Source organism: Silene latifolia, chromosome Y (assembly GCF_048544455.1).
Source record: "Silene latifolia isolate original U9 population chromosome Y, ASM4854445v1, whole genome shotgun sequence".
Classification (NCBI taxonomy): domain Eukaryota; kingdom Viridiplantae; phylum Streptophyta; class Magnoliopsida; order Caryophyllales; family Caryophyllaceae; genus Silene; species Silene latifolia.
The window spans coordinates 89,933,826-89,956,089 of NC_133538.1; the positions used below are offsets into that span (position 1 = coordinate 89,933,826).

Sequence of the window (22,264 nt, forward strand, 5' to 3'; positions counted from 1 at the left end):
ATACGTTTCAGATTCTTGTTGCGTCGACCCTACATGATTGATTGTTCTTTCAGTTAGGAATACATCATACTCCCTCTGTCCCGGTCATTTGTTGTTCTTTTCCATATTGGGGTGTGATAGAGTCAAATAGTGTCGGCTTAATTAGGTAATTTTAGTTGAATAAATGTGTTGTGAAGCCGATTTTGAGTGCCAATCGTTATATTTCCCGGCCAATTCACTTTGGTTGTAACTTGGGTCAATTGAACTTGTTTTGGCATTTGCATCTCAAGGGTAGTTCAAGTGTTTCATGATGATAAGTTGAGGTGAAGAAACCGTTATGTAGAAACCGAATTAGAAGTGAAACCCGAGCCACGGTCAACCAAGGCGAAAAAGGAGAGCAAATGGTAAGCCAAGGGAATAAGTGCAAAGTCAACAGAAGCAAGCAAGAAGAAGAATTGAAGCCTTGGCATGCACAAACAAGAGCCAAAATGAAGAATTGAAAACTCAGTTCACAAGGGTCAACTTCAAACGACTATATCTCGACTTATAGACCTCTTATTGATGCAAGACTAAGTGGAGGTGAAATCTTGTGATCTTAGCTTTCCAACGGTAGGTCACACGCCTTATTTGTCCAATAATCGAGGGAGATATGGCTCTCGCAAAAACGCGCTGCAAGGCTGAAATGCGCAGGCTGCGCCCCTATCCGCAGGCTGCGTTGGCGGCTGTTTTGATCCTCGTGATTCTCTATTTTGAAGACCCAATGTTGCCTTAACCTAAACCTAAGAGCCAAGGATATAAATACCCACATTATGAGATCTTAGAGAGACCCTCCTTACCATCAAAAACTATCTTATTATTGAATAATCTCAAAAACTTGTATGAGAAGAAAACTTAGTATTTGGGTGAAAGTTGTAATCTTTTGTTGGATTTTGATGTCAATCTTTCCATTTACCTTGGATTCATCTATGGTTATGGAAGGCTAGGCCTCTTTACTTGGTGTAATTTAGGATTTTTTACTTCCTTTAAGCTTTATAAGAACATCCTTAATCTTTCTTCAATAATCATTTCATTTCCTTTTGTTTACTTGTTTATGTTGAATGTTTGTGTGTTGGGAGTAGCTAACCTTGCATATTACTCATTGAACTATTGCAATTTCTAGTATTGTGTTCACATCTCTAGAAATATATGAAGCAAACTTGTTTGGTATGAATTTGTTGTAACGTTTGTAACTTTATGAGTAAGGTTTGAAAGTTAGTCTTGGGTTAGTTGGTTTAAACTCTCGTAAGTTAATCCTAGCTCTTTCATTTGGCTTTGTTCTTAATGCTCTTATGTGCTATCCTTTGTGTGGTTTTCAATTGGGAGAATACATGAGTAGAATTGTTTTCTTCTAGCTTATGAAGAAAATTCTTACCATCTTATGAAAGTAGTATTAGGTAGTTATTGAAGAAAGAAAAGGGGGTGTCTTTTTGGCTTAAAGAGTAGTGATTGACCAAGTTACACCAAGTTTTCTCCTTTATAGTGAATCTTGCATACAAGTTGTTTATTGAATTGTCTCAATAAGAAATCTGCATTTTTACTCAATTTCCATGTTTGTCTCCAAACCCATGCCTTTTCCATCTATGTTTCCTACTAGTTGAACATTGTTAATATCCATTGTTTGTGATTAGTTACTTTTGTTAAGTTTAAATTGTCATTAGGGTCTTAATTAGTAGTAGAGTCTTACTTAGTGCCTTAAGTAGTTTACCATTCAAGTTTTAGTTGTTAGACCTTCTCTTGGGTTCGACCTTACTTATGCTAAACTACTATTCTTAATTGCATAGTGTAGGGTTGAGTTTGGCTTTATAAATTGTTAATTTGATAGTTAATTCTAGTAATAACGACGACCGGTAATTAACCTATCAAATTTTGGCGCCGTCGCCGGGGAAGGCAACATAGCTAAAGCTTGTTTTTGAACTATTTGTCTTTAATTAATGTAGTTAGTCTTTGTAAATATTAGGACTCATTTTTTTTTTGCCGTGATTTATTTACTTGTTTGATTAAATGGCTCATATCTACTTTCCACAAGATGAGGGTGAATTGTTTTGCAATTACTTTGATAGAGTTGAGGAAAATGTCTTGCAATGCAATTATTCTTATGAATTATGGGAGCTTGTCCATTTGGTCTATTATGGTTTAAATGAGGAGTGTAAGTTTCATGTGCACTGCTTGAGTAATGGAAAATTACGTGAAGGGAATTATGAGGATCAATGGGAACTTCTTCTATATCTTGCCCATGACACTAGAGAACGGGAGTTGCAAAACTCTTCAATAGAAATCCAAGAATTGCTTCAAGTTCTTATCAAGGGTCAAAAGGAAATGAATCAAAATTTTGATAGACAAATAGAGCCCAACACATTGGAAATGGACATCTTCAATAACCAAATGAACCAAATTCGTGGTGATATTGATGGAAATGAGATGGGTGAAGAGGTTCTTCACACGTTAGACAATGAGTGTTTTGATGATGGTTCCTTTGATAAAGAGAATGAATGTGAGGTTGAAGAATCTTTTCCCCTTAAACTTGATACACGCTACTCTTATAAAGAGTTTTGGTTTTGGGATGATGAGAAGGATGCTTATGTTTTCACCACACTTCCATGCCACTCCCCCGTTGTGGGGTCTACCGACACCTTGTGCACTTGTGATGATGGTTCAACGAGTTATAGTCATGTGGATAAGGACAACTCCTCGGTCCTTAGTGGCCTTTGTGAGGCGTTGTGGTGTGAGGAGTCATTGGGTCAAATTATTGAAAAAGATGAACATGAGGGAAGTAAGGTCGAGGAAGAGGTTGTTTGCACCTTTGAAAACTCTTATTTTGATAGTCTATTTGATGAAGAAGATGATATGTGTGACTTGAAACCTTCTTTGGCCTTGCCATCCATTGAGATCCCTATTCACATTCCTTGTACCGAAGTTGACGACTCACACCTTGGAAACAACTCTTTGGTTCGTAGTAACTCTTCCCCGGAATTGACCTTTAAAGAATCGGGGAGTGAAGTTTTTGAGAAGAATGACCAAGGAGTAATAATTTTTGAGGTGGTTGGGATAGAAAAAGAGAAGGTGGAGGCTCTTGAAGACGTGATTTGGGAACCTCCAAAGCCTATGAAACTTGTAAGTGTGGGGGTCAAGGAATATGCTAAAGAAGAAATGGAAAATGAGTTTGTAGAGGTGTACCCCCGCAAGGAGGAACCGCCTCAAATTTGCTTTGAAGTACCATCCAATTCACTCCCCAAAGAAGCTCACGAGTCGCCTCACTCTTACTTGGTTTTCATCAAGTCCATCCCATCCTTCAAGGAACCATATCGTGACAAGAAACCATTGATGAAGCATGAAAACTTGAGAAACTTGTCTTGTGTTTACTATTTCCTTACTTATGCTTGCTATGTGGGTGATCTATGCTATGGTCATACTTCTTTTTTATGGGCAAGTGTGTATGACAAGTTACTAAGGGCGTTGCGTTGTTCCGCTCTTGATTCTTGAAGAAGAAAAATGTTGAAAAGCCGTCGAGCAAACGTCGAAAGCCAAAAGCGCTTTACGGGAGGCAACCCGTACTCCTTTCACATTTCTTTACTCTCCTTTGCATTTCTAGTACTCTCCTCCATATTGAGGACAATGTGGAAACTAAGTTTGGGGGAGAAGTTTGGTTGTAACATATGTAAGATTTATTTCATGTTTTGATGCATATTTAAGAAAAAAAATGAAAATGAATGAAAATTCCGGCTAGGTGAAAACCCACAAGGGTGGGCACCTAGGCAAGATTGGGAAGGTGGCCGAGGACGGAATTAAAACCCGAAAGGGAATTCCGGGAAAAATGAAGAAACGAGTTGCGAGCCACCATGAGAGGTAAGGAAAAAGCTAAGGTGGAAACCCGAAAGGGAACCTTAGGCAAAATGAGGGATTTTCAACAACAACAACAAAAAAAATCGAAAAATTAAGAAAATGCAACACCAAAAAGATGGAGGGATAAGAAGGAAGTGATAAGGAGGGTCTTGGAAGGAGGGTAGATTAGGATTTAATTTATCTTTGAGTCACAAAAACTTGTTCTAAATTGGTGGTTTTGCATTGGCTACTTTGGTTATTGATTCTTGTAGGTGTGTGCCCAACCAAGTAGCATGATCATAACTTGCTTGGAGTGATAAGGGGGTGATATAAGTGGAGTAACGTGATGATTTAGGAGTTGTCTAGGCCACTTTGCTATCACCTTGGGATAAGGTGAGAGTGGCCACCTCTTGCTTGGTGATATAAGAAGGGTGAAGATGGAATGAGTCGGAGTTGGAGGTGTGTCGTTGTGTCTTTGTATGAGGGAGGTATAAGGAGGGGGAGTGAGTGAAGAGAGAGTGTCAAAAATTTTGAGTCTAGATTTTTATTTTAATCGGTGGATGTTTGAGAGGGAGATATAAGAAGGAAGAGCTAACGGATGAGTGATCATTTACACCCATGCTCACTTGTAGACTTGCTCAATTGGTTGTCTTGGGTTTTGCTCGGGACGAGCAAAAGTCTAAGTGTGGGGGTATTTGATAGAGTCAAATAGTGTCGGCTTAATTAGGTAATTTTAGTTGAATAAATGTGTTGTGAAGCCGGTTTTGAGTGCTAATCGTTATATTTCCCGGCCAATTAACTTTGGTTGTAACTTGGGTCAATTGAACTTGTTTTTTGGCATTTGCATCTCAACGGTAGTTCAAGTGTTTCATGATGATAAGTTGAGGTGAAGAAACCATTATGTAGAAACCGAATTAGAAGTCAAACCCGAGCCACAGTCAACCAAGGCGAAGAAGGAGAGCAAATGGTAAGCCAAGGAAATAAGTGCAAAGTCAATAGAAGCAAGCAAGAGGAAGAATTGAAGCTTTGGCATGCACAAACAAGAGCCAAAATGAAGAATTGAAAACTCGGTTTCACAAGGGTCAACTTCAAACGAATATATCTCGAGTTCTAGACCTCGTATTGATACAAAACCAAGTAGAGGTCAAAGCTTGTGCTCTTAACTTTCCAACGGTAGGTCACACGCCTTATTTTTTCAAGAAACGAGGGAGATATGACCCTCGCAAAAACGCGCTGCAAGGCTAAAATGCGCAGGCTGTGCCCCTACCCGCAGGCTGCGTTGGCGGCTGTTTTGAGCCTCGTGATTCTCTATTTTGAAGACCCAATTTTGCCTTAACCTAAAGTCAAAAGCCAAGGATATAAATACCCACATTATGAGATCTTAGAGAGACCCTCCTTACCATCAAAAACTATCTTATTATTGAATAATCTTAAAAACTTGTATGAGAAGAGAACTTATTATTTGGGTGAAAGTTGTAATCTTTTGTTGGATGTTGATGTCAATCTTTCCATTTACCATGGATTCATCTATGGTTATGGAAGGCTAGACCTCTTTACTTGGTGTAATTTGGGATTCTCTAGTTCCTTTAAGCTTTGTAAGAACATCCTTAATCTTTCTTCAATAATCATTTCATTTCCTTTTGTTTACTTGTTTATGTTGAATGTTTGTGTGTTGGGAGTAGCTAACCTTGCATATTACTCATTGAACTATTTCAATTTCTAGTATTGTGTTCACATCTCTAGAAATATTTGAAGCAAACTTGTTTGTTATGAATTTGTTGTAAAGTTTATAACTTTATGAGTAAGGTTTGAAAGTTAGTCTTGGGTTAGTTGGTTTAAACTCTCACAAGTTAATCCTAGCTCTTTTATTTGGCTTTGTTCTTAATGCTCTTATGTGCTATCCTTTGTGTGGTTTTCATTTGGGAGAATACATGAGTAGAATTATTTTCTTCTAGCTTAGGAAGGAAATTCTTACCATTTTATGAAAGTAGTATTACATAGTTATTGAAGAAAGAAAAGGGGGTGTCTTTGTGGCTTAAAGAGTAGTGATTGACCAAGTTACACAAAGTTTTCTCCTTTATATTGAATCTCGCATACAAGTTGTTTGTTGAATTGTCTCAATAAGAAATCTCCATTTTTACTCAATTTCCATGTTTGTCTCCAAACCCATGCCTTTTCCATCTATGTTTCCTATTAGTTGAACATTGTTAATTTCCATTGTTTGTGATTAGTTACTTTTGTTAAGTTTAAATTGTCATTAGGGTCTTAATTAGTGGTAGAGTCTTACTTAGTGCCTTAAGTAGTTTACCATTCAAGTTTTAGTTGTTAAACCTTCTCTTGGGTTCGAACCTTACTTATGCTATACTACTTTTCTTAATTGCATAGTGTAGAGTTGAGTTTGGCTTTATAAATTGTTAATTTGATAGTTAATTCTAGCATTTACGACACCTAGTAATTTCTTTATCAGGGTGTCTTAATCATTTGTTGTCCTTTCTATTTTAAGAATGAACTTGATGAGCAATTTGATCATTCACATTCAATTTGTTCCACTTGTCATTTAGTAATTGGCCCATTTCTCGTTCCTTGGCTTTTGTGCAAAAACCAAAGGACAAAAATTGATCGGGACGGAGGGAGTACATGTTACAGACATACAGTTTCGGAAAGATTGCGTCTTCTTTAAAGTAGTCAGTCAGTTATGCAATAACTTTACTGTTTCTAGTGATCCCATGTGTTGAAGTCCAAATTCGGAGGGTTATCTCACTGCCATTTCTTAGGCCGGCGTCGACAATTTACTAGAAACTCGTAACAAACCATAAAATAGAGGGTACACATTACACACTTCTCTTATTTTACATGGCATTTGATTTCATCACAACCCTCTTCCTAATGTTTCTTGTCGATGATTTTAATTAAGTAGGTATTGGGACGTAGTCTGGGACGATACATCACATGGTTACAGAAGTATAACTTATTGGTACTGTATGCTGTTCAGCTTTCTATTTCTCAGCTTTGGAAACAAATGTTATGCCTTATGAAACCGACCTTCTCATATGTATTAAGTACAAGATAGTAGGAACGGACTTTGAAGTCATCGTAAATAATGAGGATCAAGTTGAGGTTTCATTTACAAGTAAATGGCATTCAACCGCGTGGACTACATCAAATGGTAACCGCAGGCTTCTTTTAAATGTCGATCGCAGGTATAATGCATTGCTGCCAGTAATCTGTAGTCCCTGTGTTCTGGTTTAAAATTTAGCTTGAGATGGATAACAATGATGTAATTTCAGGTATATTGTACTTCACGGATCCTCTGGATTCTATGCCTACGCTATTTTACAGCGTGAAGAAGGGTATACTGCATCAAATATCTACCAAATAAGAACTGTTTATAAACTTGATAAAGACAAGTATGATTCGATTACATCGAGCTTATATTATAAGGCTGTGAATAGAGGTGAAACTTAATAATTTCCGAAAAATATGGTCAGGTTTCATTATATGGCTATCTCAGATGACAGGCAGCGAATCATGCCTATGCCAGAAGATCGGGAGTCTGGTTTACCTCTTGATTGTATCTCCGATTTACCGCCTCGGGAAACCGAGATGGTAACATCTCCTAATTACCTTGGCCGGGAAAGAAGGGGGTGTTACAAAGTGGTATCAGAGCGATGATTTTGGAACCTAAACCAATGAATCAAAATGAATCTAGGAGTGTCTAATAAAATGAACCCGACATGAGTACAATAGGAGGTCAGTTTTGGGTGAGAAGGATCCCTCATTTCAAAACTAGATCCTATTGTTTTGGTTGGTCACTACTTGGGTGGTTATGAGTCAAGAAACGTAAATTGAAATGTTGTATGAATTTTGCTTGTGTTATAGTTTTGTTGCACATGTTGCATTATATAGAAGTTGTGTCGTAAATGATAACATATTATAGTTGAAATAATGGAATTGAAATGTTTACTTGAGTGAGATATATGCGATACTAGTAGAGGAATATTTCACATGAAATGTATTTATTTGTATAAGCACTGCGTTTTTGAATAGGATGAGTTTGAAGCCGTAAATTGCATAGTGGATAGGATTCTTGCATATGATATAATTGTTCATATGATATGTGATAACATGTTTTAGTTGGATGAAAGTAATGATACGTATGTCATGTTTTGAGAATGGTTATTACATTTGGTATGTGAGGGGCATTAGCCCCGTTCTTTCGCATTTTTCATACCGTATATGTGTTTGAATTTCGGTAATGCCATAGTAGGATGTGATTAGTAGTAATTGTTAGTAAAATAACCGCTAGTAAAAGCATAGTAATTCTTAGCCGGAAATTGCAAACCAAAGAGAGGCACCCAGCCTAGTGCGAGCTAGTACTCGACCGAGTACCAGTCACTCGACGGAGTGAACCCTACCACTCGACCGAGTGGACCAATTTCCAGAAACTTTCAAGTTTCTGGAAGTGAGTCACTCGACCGAGTGGACTGGCACTCGACTGAGTGGACTCAGCACTCGACCTAGTGCCATTTTCTGGGTTGTGAAATTCGCAAGATTTGTATTATTATCTTGTTTCTTGCATTTCTTCATCATTTCTCATGGCAAAAATACCAAAATTTCTTTAAATCTTTTTCTAAAACTCCATTGTGGATGATTATTGTTGCTTGGACTTAAGTTTTCTTCTCCATTTTATCGTCTTAATTCTTGCTAATTAAACAATGTAAATGGTTTTCCCATCACTCTTAATTTGTTCCAATTTGATTTCGTTTAAATCCACGCGATTCCTCCAAATTTCGCCAATTAAGCGCATGCCTTGTTTGATTCATTATATTAATCACCTTTTATACCATTTATGATGTCAAGTGCAAAATTTTCATGTTGAATTTTGCCCAAAATTTTTCTTATGAACTCGAAAATATGTGTTTTCTTGAGTAAATAATTTGACTTGGTGTTCGTTACATGATTAATTGTTTGACAAGGACTAAAGTTGGGTTTTTATCGCTAACTCTGATCATACATTTAAAATTTTATTTTTGAAAATTTTGTCAAGAAATTTTGAAGTTTGGATGTTCATGTTTGAGTTTCGATTAATTCTAATGCTTAAAACTTAGTTTAGTTGACTAATGAGGCCTAAAATTATTGTCATGCTTAAGTTTTGACCTTCCTTTGTTAATATCGACATGTATTATTTCGAATCGGAATTTAACCTTAAAATGCTATCCAAAATCTTTTGAAATTTCATCTTATAACGAATGATTTTGATCTTTGCACTCAAAACATGATCCAATTGTTCTTGATATTTAATGCTTGTTGATGTTGCATTGTGTTGTATTAAGCTAGCCATTTTACCTTACAAATCACCTCAAGTTTTGACATGTGTGTTAGTTATATCGAAAGTGACCTAATTTTGATTTTCATGCCCCATTATTTGTCTAATTATGTCGTAAAATTTCAAGTGTTGTTTCTTGATGTTGGGCATAGCCTTAATTTGAAAATTTAGTTTTAAAATTTTCTTGAATTTAATGAGTAATAAGTCTTCAATTTAAGTAATAATGCTATGCATTGCCTTAATTTGAGAATCTTTCTTAAAATTTTGCTAATTTTTTTTATACCATAGGGTGTATGATTAAATTTTAAATCTTCATATTTAAAACATGGTTTCCTTATCTCGTAGTGTTGCAATCTTCGCTAATAGTGTGATATTTGCTTATATATATATGTGTGTGTGTGTGTGTCAATGTCTTGTTTACCTTCTGGGTTGTATGGTATTGATGAGTAAAGCCGTGTAGACATATATGGTTGTGTTGGAAAGGATGTGTAATGGGAGTTAGTCGATGAGTTTATGAGGAAAAAGGGGGTACTAATAATGTGCAATGAGTGAATAGAGTATCTTGAGAGTTAGGAGCGGGAGACATGGCTTACGGTAAGTTGCTCAATGGATGTGGATTTGAGCAAATGATGTGCTAGAGATTAAATTGGAATTGGTTAAATAGTGCTGAAAGTATTGTGAGTAAAGGAATAGTGAATGGAAGTGGGTGTTTATAAGCATATGTTACCAATGTAGAGTATAAATTCAGAGATATGAGAATGTAACATGACTATTGACTTTTGAAAAAGTAATCTTTCATGCTAAGTAGTGTTGTTTTTTGATTAAGGAGCTATTATGTAGGTGATCCAAAGTTATGAGTGTGTTTAGTAGATTAAAAGGAGAAGTTGGGCGTGATTTTGTATGTGATTTATGTCGGAAATTGGGAATACAAGAAGGTGATTTAGCTTGCGTAAGGAGTCTTAAATTGAGTAAGAGGATCGTGTGAGGTAATTTGTGGATAATGAGTCACGTGTGATCTAGGTCGAACATTTGTTGATTAACTGAACTTATGGATAGTGAGTGAGGTTTGGGTTGCATGTTAAGAGATATTATCATTGTATATGGCTTGGAAATTTGGGTGATAAATAAATGAGATTTGAATGGTGGAATAGTGAGAAAGCAATTGAGATACCTAAGGGTAGACCAAAGTGATAATTTGGGTCGTTCATAGTTGTGGGAATATGTAAATTGAATTCAAGGATTGACGAGAATTGAAAGATGGTAAGAAGAATTTATGAAATAGGAATATAAGAGGTTATTAGATGGAATTTGAGGTGATCAATGAAATTTGAGGGTACAAGATGTCTAGTAAAAGACATAGTAAGAAGTGAATGACGAGACTATTTGAAAGTTAGTGTACACGTGTGATATGGTAATTGATGGTCGTCCTTGGAAAGTCGGTTTTCGGGGAGCGGTAACTGTGTTGTTAAGTTAGTTGATCATTGATGTTATATAGGGTAATCGTTTAATTTAAGTATCCATGCATGACAAGTGAGAGTAGTTGGTGAGATTTTGGCCTATCGGTGATAGTGTAGATGTTGTGGTAAAGTTGCCTCCCAATCATCAAGTAAAGCGTCCGTGGTATACATAGTGATCTTATGGTAGTGCCCAATTGACGGGTGATGATGTTGTATTATTCCTTAAGAGTAATGAGTGGTTAGGGCCGTGTCCATGAGATAGTATAAGTGTTGTGTCTACTGATGTGACTATTGTGGTTGTTGATGACGGTATGGTGATACCGTCGCCAGGTATAGGGAGAAAATAGAACGATTGCGAAAAGAATTATGGAATAGTATGTTTGTGTCGGTAGTATATCTCGGATGTTCTATCTTAATTGTGTAATGATGATGGACATAGGGCCAAGAGTTATGCTTAAATTCGGTTATTTAATGGTGTGTTAGTCACCATCGGAGTCTATTAGCATTTATGTGATGAAATAGGGAAGTTTGGAATCGAGTTGAGAATGAAAACATTCTGCCCCAGGTGACACCAAGTGCACCATGCACTCGACCGAGTGGCCGCCTACACTCGACTGAGTGGCTTGATTTTACCCTTATATTGTCAATACTCGACCTAATATTAGGTGTATACCCTTATCTCGCGGTTATATTAGTTGAGTTGTGTTTGGATGAACATGTTGACCTTACATAGGTGATATCCTTGTGAATTGTTTACGTTTGACCATATATAGTGGCTTTTGAGTGAGATATAATTGAAAGTTGTTGGTTGACATGTGTAATTGGATGACAAGAATGATATGATAATCTTGTTTGATTTTGCGTCAATTGAGGTGATTTTATTTTATTGTGTAAAAGTAAGATAAAAATGCAAGTTATGTGTCACATAGTGGTCATTGCATGATAGTGATTAAGATCTTCCGTACAAGTGGAAGTATTGATGAGGAATGGGAACGGATATGGAAACTCGTCTGTGATCACATGGTGGATTTGATGCGGTATATGTGTGGCATGATGTCCGGAAATGGGAATGTTGAATATTGTTGAGTCACATAACGAGCAAATTTCTGCATTAATTGATTGTTTCCTAGAGTCCGCATGTTTGTAATTGATGTGTATACATGTTAATGTATGAAATTTGACGTGATATAGATACGTAATAATAATCTAGTTATACCCCGTGATAGATATGTATACATAACCAACATGAATTGGGAGTAGTTTATGGGATTATAGATTGGAACCATGGGTTTGACCTAGCACTCGACCTTTGAGAGGCTTGTAGGTGGAGGATTAGATCAATGGAATTATAACTATATGAGATTTGATTACGGATTTATAATGAGTAAGAGAGAGTGTTGGACACGGAACATATTCATTTGTGGAATTTTGTAATGAACGTATGAGAGCACATTATGAGGTTTGATAGTTGAACTTCGGGACGGAGTTCTCTTTTAGGGGGGAGTGAATGTAACAATTCGGAAATTAAGGAAATAAGAAGTACGGAATATGAGAAAGCGTGAGAGTTGAACAAAGAACTTTGGGATGAGTGTGATGTTTATAAAGGAACGTATATGGTAGACAAGCATGTGAGGCAAGAGAGAGTGCATGAGAATCAGTGATGAGACTTGAGGAAATGAGAGAGAGGGGCGGACTTCGGGGATGAAGTTCATTTTAAGGGGGAAAGATTGTAATACCCCGTATTTTATAATTATTTATAATATTATATTGCATTTACACGAGTTATGTTTGAGACGGAATAATAAAATAATAATAAATATTAATACGAGATGGTAACGATAATAATAATAATAATAATAATAATAATAATAAGTTGTGATGATAATAATAATATGTAATACGATAAATGTATAAAATACGTATATTATACTCACCTTACATACGTCCACCTACCTTATATATACTCCACCCTTATCCACTCATCAGCTTATCCACTCAAAATTTTCACAAAATCCACCAAAAGATGAGAGAAGAGAGAAGAGAGAAAAAGGAAGAGAAAATGGAGATTTTGTCCCTCCGCCTCGAGATCGTAAGGTAATACCGTCTTAAACTTATTTATATATTATTTAGTTAATACCATTGAGTCGCCTCGACCTTGACCCATCCTAGGATTGTCATTGACCACCCATTTGACCACCATTGACCACCAATAAGGGGTTTGACCGAGTATATATAATTGATTATAGCTGTTTTGTGCGACGACATTAAGACGGATTTTTAACCCTTTTACATTGACTGACCGAGGTTGATTTTGGGATAGTTGTGTCGAGGGAAGTGAGGAGAAGCTAGTGGTGGTATTGGGTGGTGGATAGGGTGGCTGTGGTAGTCGAAAATCGAGTCTAAAAGAGAGTGTACGGACTATTTTGGTCGTGTGTATGGTTGTGGTTGTTGTTGTTGTTTGTTGCGGTTGCCATGGTTGGTGGCTGCTAGTGGTGGTGCTTTTGTGGGGTAGTGTCTTGACCACCGTGGTGGTGGTGGTGGCCACGGTGGTGGCTAAAATTGGCGGGTTTTGGTGGTGTTTGTGTCGGGTTGTGTATGTGTCGGGTTTGTTGTTGTTGTCGAGTAATGTTGTTGTTGCCACGGTGTTTGGGCTGGCCGTGGACCACCATAACCGGTGGTGTTGGGCCACGGTGGCACCGGGGCATGGTGTTTGTTGGGCTAAGAGGAAGTATGGGTATGAGTCGGGATTTTTGAATAGCTTTAAGACGAGTTTTATTTAGTTAACTAATTACGTATTTAATTTAATTAGATTAGTTAGTTAGTAATTAATTATATTTAATTCATTATATTTAGGTCACGGTATTTGTGGAAGATTATTTTATTCGGATATCTTATGTAGATTTGCTAAAAGGTAGGTTTATCCTACTCAGTGTTAATAGTATGTCTAATTGTTAAATGAGTCATATGTCATTCATTTGCATTGAATGAGTCGGTAATTGGCATGTTATATGTTATCTTGCATTTATTGTATTGTCTTGTATGTCGGAGGACTTGGTGGCTTACTTGTTATTGTGGAGACGTGAGGCGGTTGGGAGACCGTCTCACGCTCGGGTCGCCTCTTGGAGCTTCCCACTCCAAGCGGGATGTGCACATTAATGGGTTGAGTTACGGAGGGACTCGTGTGGTTGAGACACGACGTCTGGCAGGGGATCCGATTGGCTTCCGGACCCGGTACGTCTGGGCATGTCCCGTTACCTGTTTGTGGTTGTTGGTATATCTGGGCGTGTCTCGGTACCAGTGTGGTTGTCAGTATGTCTGGGCGTGTCCCTGTACCGTGGTGGTGATTGTTGGATAGCATGTCATTCATATCATAGTCATGTTGCATTTTCACACACTCGAGTCGTGTCACACTTTATTTATTGAAACTAACGTTTGTTTGTCTGTGTAATTCTCACCTATTTCCGGAGTGGCCTGTGTCGATCCATATGATATTTCCGATCATATGGGGAGCAGGTTAATTACAGGTTTTGCTTGTTGGCGTGATCGGGATTTGGGACGAGCCTTGATGACATCCGAGTCGAGTATAGTTGGCTAGAAGAGTATAGTAGTCACGAGTTGTTTTCTTTCATTTATTCATTCATGGTTATGTAATTAACTAAACTTATCATTTATAATAAATGTTTCTTGATTGTATCTCCGATTTACCGCCTCGGGAAACCGAGATGGTAACATCTCCTAATTACCTTGGCCGTGTAAGAAGGGGGTGTTACAAGAGGAGAGGTAGTTTTACGTATAAGACTCGTCTGTACTGTGTTTTCTCTCCGTCAGTCTCCTATCAGATGCTGTTTTGGTGGAATATTAGTTAAGGCCTACTCTGCGTCATGGACTGGTATCATGTTTGATAGGTGGATGATAAATACGCGTACTCATCCGAGTTTAAAGACAAATATGTGCATGGCTAGATATCTTTTGAATCAAAGATAGGCTTCTGGATTATAACACTTAACAATGAGTTTCGTTCTGCAGGACCTGTCAAGCAGGATCTCACATCCCATGTCGGCCCAACTGCATTAGCTGTGAGTTACTTCACAGCAAACTATATGCATTTTCATATTGGAAAAGTGAGTAATGGACTAATCGGTATAGGGTTAGTTGCTTCTATTAAAATTAAGCTGTTGTGAGCAGATGATCCACAGTAATCACTATGCTGGATTAGACGTGATAATGCGATTTCAAGAAGGTGAACCGTGGAAAAACGTGTTCAGCCCATATCATGTCTACCAGAATACAGCATCAGAAGGCATAGATGTACACACACTGTGGGATGATGCAAAACAGCAGGTACACTATGCAATATTACTCTCCAACAGCAAAATTTGCATTATATTCCGTTACTAAGTACCGAAAGTGGAAGCAGACGACGCAGGAAGTAGGGCGCTGACCTTATGAATTCCCAATGTCAGAAGACTTTGCTAAGTCTGCGCAGCGTGCTTCTGTATTTGGTCAGCTACTAATGTGATACCGTCGTTTTAGTACCAAAAATAATTACCTAAGACAATTAACAGAAGCTAGTGGAAGTAGGGCCGATCTCCACAGGGAGGCTATTATATCTATATGCTAATCTAAGTTTATCTGGTAACAAGTAGGGGTTTTAAAATGATTTCTAAACTAAGAGAGATCAAGGCAAGAGAAATTTAGCGGTAAGAGAAATAAACGATGTAAACAAATAAAGAGAAATATGCTAGGAAGTCGGTTCACCATGGCAGTTAAATAATCAGTCATAAATAGTTCAGACGATCTAATGTGAGAAGGGAAAGGGAAAGGTCCTTCCGGTCCGCTATCCACCCTAGAATACAACGAACTTAACTTCCGTCCTCATTAGGGTAGTCTACTGTTCATAATAGGTCTGTTCATTCCAATCTTCCGATCTAGGATTGAATTTAACCAATTTAACGAGTTTAGAAGCGTGCACTCAACTAAACGATTACAATTATATTGTTAATGAAACAATTCTCATAATTTAATCATCTAACCTATTCACAACATCGTCAACTCACTACCATGGCTCCCCTAATCCTAACATGGAGAGAATTAGCTACTCATGATATTAAAGATACTAACAATAACAACGATGAATAGGCTAATAAAGGACATAATGGATGAGTAATAAAGACAAATCATAAACTAATAACAATAATAATTAAACAGAAATTAAGAACAAGGATTAAGGATAAACAAGGAGAATTAAATTAAGAGTAAATAGTGAAGAAAGATTACAAAGATAATAATCCGGCAATAAGAGCACGTAGCAAAGGAGGAAGGAAAACAAAGTGTCTGCTTAAAGAAAATTAGGGACTGATTAAGAGTGTAAAGTATGATAAAGATGAGATGAGATAGTTTAACCTAATGACGTCTTCACCTTATATAGGGAAGCGTTTATTAACAAAATTATAAACTAATCATGGAATAAAATCCCGTGTAAATCAGCAAAGTACTCGATTGAGGCATTTGAAACCTCTGGATCGAGTAATTATTCAGCAAATCCTCTCGATCGGACAAAAACAGCCTTCGATCGAGAGCCTCCAGGTTAGCACCCTTCGATTGAGCTCAGCAGGAACTCGATCGAACTCTAACAACCGTCAAAACCATTCGATCGACCAAAAGAACTCTCGATCGAATGGTCAGCCACGGAAAACAGCTTGAACACGTTTTGTTAGCTTCTAAGGAATTCCTTCATGCTTCCTGAGACACATCACTTCCGCTCTAAATCCTCCATCTCCATAAATGCATGCTAGGGGGACTGAATAAGGCACGATTTCACCACTTTGAGGTCCGTTCCTGCAAATGAGACGAAACAAACCAAAGTAGCCTACTCAGGGCATTTTGCAAAACAAAACTATCGAAACGACATGGAAATGCGTGCAATAAGAGGCTAAAAAGAATATATAAATTGCACGTATCAAATCTCCCCAAACCGAACCTTTACTCGTCCTCGAGTAAACTAAATGCAAACTAATGGAACGGATAAGAAAACTCAGAGCTAGCTATAAATTGTCCACTTAAACTGTTTAATGCAAACAAAGTTGGCATTTATAGCTACAACAGTCAAGCGCAAATGAGTTATATGATGTCTTTAAATAAGCTGAACTGTCAACCTTGTAAGACCTTAAAAATCGGACTCTCACGGGTCATTCTTCTCTCATGAAGCAAAAGGTAAGTATATAAGTGTAAGAGAAGAGGAGAAAATAGTCACTCACCTAAACTACGACCCACATAAACATGCTTCCAGCAAAAATGATAGACAATTCTAATCACCATACAAACATTCCAACCAAACAATGTCTGTCACAGCCGAGGGCTTGCAAAAATTATGGTTCAGTGAGGCAATGGGTAAGAAAAGGCAAAATAGTTATGGGATATGTGGAGGTAATGCGTTAAGCTAGCACCTAAACAAAGCCATACTAAGCAAATCCGAATCTTAACCAATTATAAAATCAAACTCAAGTGCCCTTCTTTTGGCACCAAAAACTCACTAACCAAACACAACAACTCCTCAAAAGATATAAATAATGCATAAGAGTACGACCGTCACAAACTTCCCTTTTTCACACGGTCTGTTTTTATTTTATTTTTTAATTCTTTTCTCATTTTCTTGCCCACATCCTTTCTTTCTTTTTTTTTTAATTTTTTTTTTAATTTTTCATATCAATCTTTTTTTCTCTTTCAATTTCAATATATCCTCCTTTCTTTTCTTTTCTACCAACTCCAAACAAGATAAAAGAAACCAACTCGCATCATTGGAAAATATACCCCAAAAATACACTAAACTAGCTTGACTGGCAGGCTTAATTTGGGTGTAGTTAATGGGTCAAAAAGGCTAAGTTTGGCTCATGTGGAGCTAAATGGTGAAAATGAAAGAAAGGGAAAATTGCAAGTACCTCCATGCATGTGACACCGACCACAAACCCGAATGTATGTAAGCAAAAAGCAATCGAATTTCATAAAAGTGCAAATTAGTGAACATGTTTTGCAAAGAGTATACTACTCTCAATTTCTACATGAACTGGTCATAGATGACACCAGTTATACGGCTCTAAAAACTTAGAAATTTTAAAGTAGGTCGCCAATTTTTTCAGGTCAAGTCTATATGTTCAACTGTAATTTAACATTAACTCGTAGACTATGCGCATCACAAAGCTAATAAAATGCCAATCTAATGCAATGCTTAAGTGAAATGACAATTTACAGTGCAATATCATCACAGAAATATACCGTTCCGACTCGACCTATATGCTAAAATAAACGTGATATTTTTTAAATTTTCTATTTTTTTGTGATTTTTTTTATAATATTTTGGATTTAAAACAACAATGCAAGCAGAAAATCATAAAATAAACGTTAATGCAAAAACAAATGCAACTGCAGACTCAAAGGATGCAATACCCTCCCCAAATCAAAACAGACAACGCCCTCGTTGTCCCCCAGCATACACCAGCAGTATATATATGGGAAACAGAATAAAAACAACCAATAAATGAATGAAATAAATAAATAAATAAATAAATAAATAAATGGAGATGAAAAATAAATAAAGCGGAAATACTTACAAAATAAGCGAACTTCCCCAAACTAGCCATAAAACTGGGGAAGTGAGTAGACCAGCAGCTACTCGTCAGCCCCCTCCTCCTCGTCAGCCACCACGAAGTCGGGGTCACTCTCCTCCTCTCCTCTCCTCTGTCGACCTCCAGCAGTGAGGTCAGCTCGTACCCTTTCCTCCCGCTCATCTGTGTCCTCCTCACTCTCAGGCCGTGGGTACCCCTTTGCCGGGTACCGGTAGAAAGAAGGGTGTGGCCAGCCCTCAGGAATGGGACATCTCCTCATCATATGATACTCGTATAGAGGGAACAAGGCAAGTGCCTGATTCCGCTCTATATGAGCTACCTTGGTACACATCTCAAGAAGAAGAGCGTCACGACGCCCTTGATCCATGACCTCGGGCGCCACAAAGAGAGTATGGGGAACAAAGTTAGCCGGCAGAACCGGCTGTGGGATAGAAGGAGTAGGGATAGGGGCCGGTGTAGGCGTAGGCATGGACGTGGACGTCTGCCTAGCCTGAGTCGGTGTGGACCCCTCTCTAGTCTCAGGTCGCTTCCACTTCTTAGAAGCGGAAGAAGTGGAAGGAGCAAGTGAATGGTGGTAAGAAGGTAGAGGTGGAGGTAACCTACCCGACACAGTGGTCAAAGGTAAAAGAGGGGGTGGGTCGGGAAAAGGAAGGGTCACGGACTCGGAACCACAGATCTTCCAAGTTCGCTGATCCTTAGCTAACCAAAACATCGCCAACATGGCGTTAAGATCTATGTACACATCCCTATCTACATGTGTCAGGCCACAGGGGAAGTTAGTGAAGAGGGTACGGGCAATGTAGGACGCTATCCCACCATAGGAAATCGTGCCCGTCTTCTTCTGCCTAACAACATTAAAATGTTGAGCTGTCAAATAAGCAATGTTTAGAACGAAGGGGCAAGCGCTATCAATGTTCAAATAGCCCCCTAAAATAGATAACTCAACGTTGTTAGGCTCGCGGCGGCAAAAGATCGTCCCTCCTACGAGACGAAGAAAGTAACGGGCTGGAGGAAGATGGACGTGAGCCACCTTCCTCTGGTCGTAGGGAGTCTGTGCGATGGTAGGCCAAAGTAAAGACAGGATCTTTCGAGGAGGATACTGATGGCCATGAAAAGATAAACCCAACCTCTTCCCGAACTCAGCTAAGGTCCAAGTGAAGGTTTGGTTAAATAGTCTAAAAAAAACACAAGAACTCTCCGGGTCAGTGGCATAGGCCGCAGATGAGAACATAAAAGAGCTAAAGAACTCGAGGGTCACTTGCTCATAGGTCAGCGCTCTCGTCGTGGTCAAACCCGTCATCCCCGTCCCATTAAATAACTCAGTCACGAGTTCTAAAATCTCCAACTTATCTAATGAAGAACGACACAAAATTTTTGTAGATGTGATATCATAGTCTTCCGAAAACTCTTACGATGAAGCGAGTTAACAAATCGTACCTGAGGATACTCGGGAAAAGGATCCAAGGAATCATCCGCCAGGAACCTGGCAGCGGCTCGTGCAGTAGCAATGGAACCCTCTCCCTTGGCCCGTGAAGCAGCAGCAAGCCCAGGGGCACGCCCAGAAACTGGTCGAGGTACAAGAGCAAATAGGGTGACTGTGACGGAGGGTGTCGACACAGCAGGGGTCGACACCAAGGATGGTACAGAGGCATTAGTAACAGTAGCAGGAGCTGTAACAGTGATAGCAGGAGTGGTGACGGTGGTGGCAACAGGAACTACCGTCTCAGAGCTAGATGGAGCAGTAGTAGAACTAGGAGCGGGCAAAGAACTACTATCCATCCTATTAATCAAAGTAAGTCCTAAAATCAGAGCACAATCCAACGACAAGACGATTTTCCCTAAATTTCGAACAAAAAAAATAAATTCGAAACCCTAATTACAAGATTAAGGCCGAAAAAATGCAATTAAACAATAGGAAATAGGGAGAAGTATTTACTTGTGAATTACCCAAGAAGAAATGCAATTAAAATCGACAAATAAACACCAAGTAATCAGATTAAAACCTGATTTTTCGCAAACCCTAATCGCAGCAAAAACCCAAGAAAAACGTGAAATTTCAAGGGGAAGGAAAGGGGCTTTGGTCGAAATTAAAGCAAGGAACAGTTTGTGGGTAATTAATTTGGTAAAATGGGAAGAAAAATAGGGATTTGGGGGATTTTTTAAGGGGTTTTTCGTGAAAAATAAAGAAGAAAGAGAGAGGTTAGAATGAAATAGAATAGGGAAGAAAGTAACTCCCTTGCGTATTATTGGCATTTTCACTTGATCGAGTGATTTAAATCGGCTCGATCGAAGACTTTCTCTGCTATTTACCTCGATTGAAGTCTTTGAAAGGACTCGATCGAGAACTCTTTCCTTCTCCTTCCATTCTCCTCGATCGAGAATAGTTGTTTATTCGATCGAGGCTTTGACCCTTCGATTCCACTCGATCGAGTACAGGACAACTCGATCGAGAACCCCTGGAAATGGTCAATTCGATCGAGCACAGTAAACCATTCCATCGAAAACAATACCTGGGCATTTCGCTCGATCGAGTACAAAAAGTCCTCGATCGAGGCTTTTTCCTTTGGCACGCATCCCAATGCAGATATCTTCCCCAAACCTGCATAAAAACACAGCAAAATACTTCCCAAAAATACCAAAATCATAAAACGCAGTCTATAGTCGGTCTTACGCTAAAAACTGACTACGCTATTTTCTAAAGAGCAATTAGAAATGTCTAACAAACAGTTCAAATTACAAAGTTTTTACAACGGGAGATTTCCCGTTTATCTTCCGAATCACTTTAACAGCCTAAGAGAGGGCTTCTGACTGAAGGAGGTCCCTTCAGCATCGCCGACCGTCCTCTTAGATCGCCATGAGCTTGAAGTGGTTGAAGAAGAATAGTTCGCGTCCACATACGCCTTCACCTTCTACTTTCCTTTGTCTTTCTTTTCTCATTCATGATCCTTTTCCTTGGCATCTTTCTTGGCTTCATTCCCATCTGTGAGCTTGGATTTCACTGTACGTTTATCGACGGAATCTCCAATGTCCATTCTGTTTATGCCTGTAACAATAGAAATAACAGAATGGTCCTCCATATTGCTCTGAGTCTGAGGCGGAGCTGTCAATATAGCAGCACAAGACTCAATATTTTCAACTGGAGAATCTGTGTCTGGGTCTATAAAGGGTAGGGCGTTGCAAGGTTGAACCTGCATAGGGGCCCTATGAACATTGGACTGATAGAAAATCAGCTTCTCATCACCTACCTAAAAACTAGGAGTCTTTCCCCCGACATCTATCACTGCGCGAGCAGTAAATAAAAATGGTCGTCCTAATATGATAGGAGTGTAAGAATCTTCGGGTATGTCTAAAACTACAAAGTCAACAGGAATAAAGAATTTCCCAATCTTTACAGGTATGTCCTCTAAGACACCTAGGGGCCGTGATAAGGTACGGTCGACCATTTACACAGTAATGTTGGTACAGTGAAACTTGGTCAAACCCAGTCTCTTACCCAGAGACAATGGTAGGACACTTACGCTAGCTCCCAAGTCACATAACGCATTGTCAATCAAATGGATCCCTATATGACATGGAATAGAAAAGTTACCCAGGTCAGACTGTTTCGGTGGTGTCTTATTCTGAATTAGGGCAGTGCCCACTTCAGTCAAAGCTACCGTTTCATGATCATTTATATGCCTCTTATGCGTTAATATTTCTTTCATAAATTTCATGTAAGAGGGTACCTGGGTTATCAATTCGGCGAAGGGAACGTTGACGTGAAGGCTCTTTAAAATATAAGCAAATTTACCAAACTGTTGTTCAGCCTTCCTCTTCTGCAATCGCCTCGGAAAAGGGACCGTAATGGGAATTTCCAAGCCTTTATTTCTTTCTGCCAAGGAATCAACACGATCAGCATCATTTCTACTCGATCGACCAACTTTTCCTTTCAATCGAGTAGTTTATTTAACAATTTCACTCGATCGAGGACTCCCATCCACTTGATCGAATTCTTCAATTTCTACAGTACTCGATCGAGCATC

General features: G+C 38.6%; 1 pseudogene; it reads left to right on the top strand.

Annotated features, from left to right (window-relative positions):
* The first annotated feature begins 2,019 nt into the window (after nt 1–2,019).
* Nucleotides 2,020–22,264, top strand: part of LOC141628509 (uncharacterized) — a 165,275-nt pseudogene continuing 145,030 nt past the window's right edge.